Source organism: Arachis ipaensis, chromosome B7, assembly GCF_059453495.1.
Source record: "Arachis ipaensis isolate K30076 ecotype BB chromosome B7, ASM5945349v1, whole genome shotgun sequence".
Taxonomy (NCBI): Eukaryota; Viridiplantae; Streptophyta; class Magnoliopsida; order Fabales; family Fabaceae; genus Arachis; species Arachis ipaensis.
In genome coordinates this window covers 82,379,163-82,385,162 of record NC_142442.1, presented here as the reverse complement: position 1 = coordinate 82,385,162, position 6,000 = coordinate 82,379,163, and the positions used below count along the sequence as shown (strand labels likewise).

The following is a 6,000-nucleotide window of genomic DNA, read 5'->3' as shown; positions in this document are numbered from 1 at the left end:
AAAATTTGATTTTAAAATATCCTTTCTAACTTCTTATCTTCTTATCTTTTCAAAATTGATTTTCAAATTTGTTTTAACTAACTAACTAACTTTTTGTTTGTTTCTTATCTTTTTCAAAACTACCTAACTAACTCCCTCTCTCTCTAATTTTCGAAAATATCTTCCCTCTTTTTCAAAATTTCTTTTTAATTAACTAATTATTTTAATTTTTTATTTTAATTCTCGAAAATTACTAACCTTTTTCAAAAACTATTTTCAAAAATCACTAACTCTTTTTCAAAAATTATTTTCGAAAATTCTCTCTCTCTCTTATCTCCTTCTATTTATTTATTCATCTACTAACACTTCATCTCACCCAAATTTGAACCCCCTCTTCCATCTGTGTTCGAATTTTTTTCTTCTTCTTTTCTTCTACTCATACAGGGACCTCTATACTGTGATAAAAAGGACCCCTATTATTATTATTTTTCTGTCCCTCTTTTTCATATGAGCAGGAGCAAGGACAAGAATATTCTTGTTGAAGCAGATCCAGAACCTGAAAGGACTCTGAAGAGGAAACTAAGAGAAGCTAAATTACAACAATCCAGCAAGCACCTTTCAGAAATTTTCGAACAGGAAGAGGAGATGGCAGCCGAAAATAATAATAATGCAAGGAGCATGCTTGGTGACTTTACTGCACCTAATTCCAATTTACATGGAAGAAGTATCTCCATTCCTGCCATTGGAGCAAACAATTTTGAGCTGAAACCTCAATTAGTTTCTCTGATGCAGTAGAACTTCAAGTTTCATGGACTTCCATCTGAAGATCCTTTTCAGTTCTTAACTGAATTCTTGCAGATCTGTGATACTGTTAAGACTAATGGAGTAGATCCTGAAGTCTACAGGCTCATGCTTTTCCCTTTTGCTGTGAGAGACAAAGCTAGAATATGGTTGGACTCTCAACCTAAGGATAGCCTGAACTCTTGGGATAAGTTGGTCAAGGCTTTCTTAGCCAAGTTCTTTTCTCCTCAAAAGCTGAGTAAGCTTAGAGTGGATGTTCAGGCCTTCAGACAGAAAGAAGGTGAATCCCTCTATGAAGCTTGGGAGAGATACAAAGAACTGACCAAAAAGTGTCCTTCTGACATGCTTTCAGAATGGACCATCCTGGACATATTCTATGATGGTCTGTCTGAATTAGCTAAAATGTCATTGGATACCTCTGCAGGTGGATCCATTCACTTAAAAAAACCGCCTGCAGAAGCTCAAGAACTCGTTGACATGGTTGCTAATAACCAGTTCATGTACACTTCTGAGAGGAATCCTGTGAGTAATGGGATGCCTATGAAGAAGGGAGTTCTTGAAATTGATACTCTGAATGCCATATTGGCTCAGAATAAAATATTGACTCAGCAAGTCAATATGATTTCTCAGAGTCTGAATGGAATGTGCAAGCTACATCCAACAGTACTCAAGAGGCATCTTCTGAAGAAGAAGCTTATAATCCTGAAAACCCTGCAATAGCAGAGGTGAATTACATGGGTGAACCTTATGGAAACACCTATAACCCCTCATGGAGAAATCACCCAAATCTCTCATGGAAGGATCAACAAAAGCCTCAACAAAGCTTTAATAATGGTGGAAGAAATAGGTTTAACAATAGTAAACCTTTTCGATCATCCACTCAGCAACAGATAGAGAACTCTGAACAAAATACCTCTAATTTAGCAAACTTAGTCTTTGATCTATCTAAGGCCACTGCAAGTTTCATGAATGAAACAAGGTCCTCCATTAGAAATTTGGAGGTACAAGTGGGCCAACTGAGTAAAAGGATCACTGAAATCCCTCCTAGTACTCTCCCAAGCAATACAAAAGAAAATCCAAAAGGAGAGTGCAAGGCCATTGACATAGTCAACACGGCCGAACCTGGAGAGGAAGGGGAGGACATAAATCCCAGTGAGGAAGACCTCCTGGGACGTCCAGTGATCAATAAGGAGTTTCCCTTTGAGGAACCAAAGGAATTTGAGACTCATCTAGAGACCATAGAGATTCCATTGAACCTCCTTATGCCCTTCATGAGCTCTGACGAGTATTCATCTTCTGAAGAGAATGAGGATGTTACTAAAGAGCAAGTTACCAAGTACCTTGGTGCAATCATGAAGCTGAAGGCCAAATTATTTGGTATTGAGGCTTGGGAAGTTGAACCTCCCTTGTTCACCAATGAACTAAGTGATCTGAATCAACTGACATTGCCTCAAAAGAAACAGGATCCTGGAAAGTTCGTAATACCTTGTACCATAGGCAACATGATCTTTGAAAAGGCTCTGTGTGACCTTGGTTCAGGGATAAACCTCATGCCCCTCTCTGTAATAGAGAAACTGGGAATCTTTGGGGTGCAAGCTACTAAAATCTCATTAGAGATGGCAGACAATTCAAGAAAATAGGCTTATGGACAAGTAGAGGACGTGTTAGTAAAGGTTGAAGGCCTTTACATCCCTGCTGATTTCATAATCCTTGATACTGGGAAGGATGCGGATGAATCCATCATCCTTGGAAGACCTTTCCTAGCCACAGCAAGAGCTGTGATTGGTGTTGACAGAGGTGAATTAGTCCTTCAATTGAATGAGGACTCCCTTGTGTTTACAACTCAAGGTTACCCTTCTGTAAACATGGAAAAGAGGCACAGTAAGCTTCTCTCAAAACAGAGTCAACTAGAGCCCCCATAGTCAAACCTAAGTCTGGTGTTGCGAGGCCACAACCAAAATCTAAATTTGGTGTTGAACTCCCATATCCAAACTCTAAGTTTGGTGTTGGGAAGTCTCAACAATGCTCTGAACATCTGTGAGGCTCCATGAGAGCCCACTGTCAAGCTATTGACATTAAAGAAGCGCTTGTTGGGAAGCAACCCAATTTTTATTTATCTAATTTTATTTTTCTTGTTCTTTCATGTTTTATTAGGTTCATGATCATGTGGAGTCACAAAATAAATATAAAAATTAAAAACGGAATCAAAAACAGCAGAAGAAAAATTACACCCTGGAAGAAGACCTTACTGGCGTTTAAATGCCAATAAGAAGCATCTGGCTGGCGTTCAACGCCAGAACAGAGCATGGTTCTGGCGCTGAACGCCAGAATTGCACCCTGGAGAAGAGCTGGCGCTGAACGCCCAGAACAAGCATGGTTCTGGCGTTCAACGCCAGAAATGGGCAACAAATGGGCGTTCAACGCCCAGAACAAGCACCAATCTGGCGCTGAACGCCCAGAGTTGTGTGCAAGGGCATTTTACATGCCTAATGGGTGCAGGGATGTAAATCCTTGACACCTCAGGATCTGTGGACCCCACAGGATCCCCACCTACCTCCACTCACTTCTTCTCACCCCTCTTTCACACAATCCCATAAACACTCTTCCCAAAACTCTTCATCAATCACCTCAATCTCTCTTCCCTATAACCACTTCACCATTCACATCCATCCACTCTTCCCCATAAACCTACCTCATAAACCCCACCTACCTTCAAAATTCAAAATCAATTTCCCACCCAAAACCCACCCTTATGGCCGAACCTTACCCCCCCTCCCTTCCCTATATAAAGCCCTCCATTCTTCTTCATTTTCACACAACACAACCCTCTCTTCCCCTTCTTGGCCGAATACACCCCCCCTCTCCTCCATATTTTCTTCTTCTTCTTCATCTATTCTTTCTTCTCTTGCTCGAGGGCGAGCAATATTCTAAGTTTGGTGTGGTAAAAGCATAAGCTTTTTGTTTTTCCATTACCATTGATGGCACCCAAGATCGGAGAATCCTCTAGAAAAGGGAAAGGGAAGACAAAAGCTTCCACCTCCGAGTCATGGGAGATGGAAAGATTCATCTCCAAAGCTCATCAAGACCACTTCTATGATGTTGTGGCCAAGAAGAAGGTAATCCCCGAGGTCCCTTTCAAGCTCAAGAAGAATGAGTATCCGGAGATCCGACATGAAATCCAAAGAAGAGGTTGGGAAGTTCTAACAAACCCCATCCAACAAGTCGGCATCCTAATGGTTCAAGAGTTCTATGCCAATGCATGGATCACTAGGAACCATGATCAAAGTAAGAACCCAAACCCAAAGAATTATATTACAATGGCTCGGGGGAAATACTTAGATTTTAGTCCAGAAAATGTGAGGTTGGCGTTTAACTTGCCTATGATGCAAGGAGATGCACGCCCCTACACTAGAAGGGTCAACTTTAATCAAAGGTTGGACCAAGTCCTCATGGACATATGTGTGGAAGGAGCTCAATGGAAGATTGACTCCAAAGGCAAGCCGGTTCAATTAAGAAGACTGGACCTCAAGCCTGTGGCTAGAGGATGGTTGGAATTCATCCAACGCTCCATCATCCCCACTAGCAACCGATCTGAAGTTACTGTGGATCGGGCCATCATGATCCATAGCATCATGATTGGAGAAGAAGTAGAAGTTCATGAAGTCATCTCCCTTGAACTCTACAAAATAGCCGAAAAGCCCTCTCCTGGGGCAGGGCTAGCTTTTCCTCATCTTATTTGCCATCTATGTTACTCAGCTGGAGCTTTCATAGAAGGAGGCATTCCCATTGAGGAAGAGAAGACCATCACTAAGAAAAGGATGGAGCAAGCAAGAGAGCCCATTCATGGATCTCAAGAGACGCATGAAGCTCATCACCATGAGATCCCGGAGATGCCTCAAATGCATTTTCCTCCACAAAACTATTGGGAGCAAATTAACACCTCCCTAGGAGAATTAAGTTCCAACATGGGACAATTAAGGGTGGAACATCAAGAGCACTCCATCATCCTTCATGAAATAAGAGAAGATCAAAAAGCAATGAGGGAGGAGCAACAAAGACAAGGAAGAGACATAGAAGAGCTCAAGGACATCATTGGTTCCTCAAGAAGGAAACGCCACCATCACTAAGGTGGACTCATTCCTTGTTCTTACATTCTCTATTTTTCGTTTTCTCTATGTTAAGTGATTATCCATGTTTGTGTCTTCATTACATGATCATTAGTATTTAGTAACTTTGTCTTAAAGTTATGAATGTCCTATGAATCCATCACCTCTCTTAAATGAAAACTGTTTTAATTCAAAAGAACAAGAAGTACATGAGTTTCGAATTTATCCTTGAACTTAGTTTAATTATATTGATGTGGTGACAATGCTTCTTGTTTTCTGAATGAATGCTTGAACAGTGCATATGTCTTTTGAAGTTGTTGTTTTAAAATGTTAAATATGTTGGCTCTTGAAAGAATGATGATAAGGAGACATGTTATTTGATAATCTGAAAAATCATAAAAATGATTCTTGAAGCAAGAAAAAGCAGCAAAGAACAAAGCTTGCAGAAAAAAAAAATAGCGAAAAAAATAGAAAGAAAAAAAAAAGAGAAAAAGCAAGCAGAAAAAGCCAAAAGCTCTTAAAACCAAGAGGCAAGAGCAAAAAGCCAATAACCCTTAAAACCAAAAGGCAAGGGTAAATAAAAAGGATCCCAAGGCTTTGAGAATCAGTGGATAGGAGGGCCTAAAGGAATAAAATCCTGGCCTAAGCGGCTAAACCAAGCTATCCCTAACCATGTGCTTGTGCGCGTGAAGGTGTCAAGTGAAAACTTGAGACTGAGCGGTTAAAGTCAAGGTCCAAAGCAAAAACAGAGTGTGCTTAAGAACCCTGGACACCTCTAATTGGGGACTTTAGCAAAGCTGAGTCACAATCTGAAAAGGTTCACCCAATTATGTGTCCGTGGCATTTATGTATCCGGTGGTAATACTGGAAAACAAAGTGCTTAGGGCCACGGCCAAGACTCATAAAATAGCTGTGTTCAAGAATCATCATACTGAACTAGGAGAATCAATAACACTATCTGAACTCTGAGTTCCTATAGATGCCAATCATTCTGAACCTCAATGGATAAAGTGAGATGCCAAAACTATTCAAGAGGCAAAAAGCTACAAGTTCCGCTCATCTGATTGGAGCTATGTTTCATTGATAGTTTGGAATTTATAGTATATTCTCTTTT

At 40.4% G+C, this 6,000-nt stretch overlaps 1 non-coding gene across 1 annotated transcript; it reads right to left on the bottom strand.

Annotated features, from left to right (window-relative positions):
- Positions 1-1,020: 1,020 nt before the first annotated feature.
- On the bottom strand, positions 1,021-1,128 carry LOC148553173 (small nucleolar RNA R71). Its single transcript, XR_015892756.1, has one exon. It is a non-coding gene; the product is annotated as a small nucleolar RNA R71 (small nucleolar RNA).
- Positions 1,129-6,000: the final 4,872 nt, after the last annotated feature.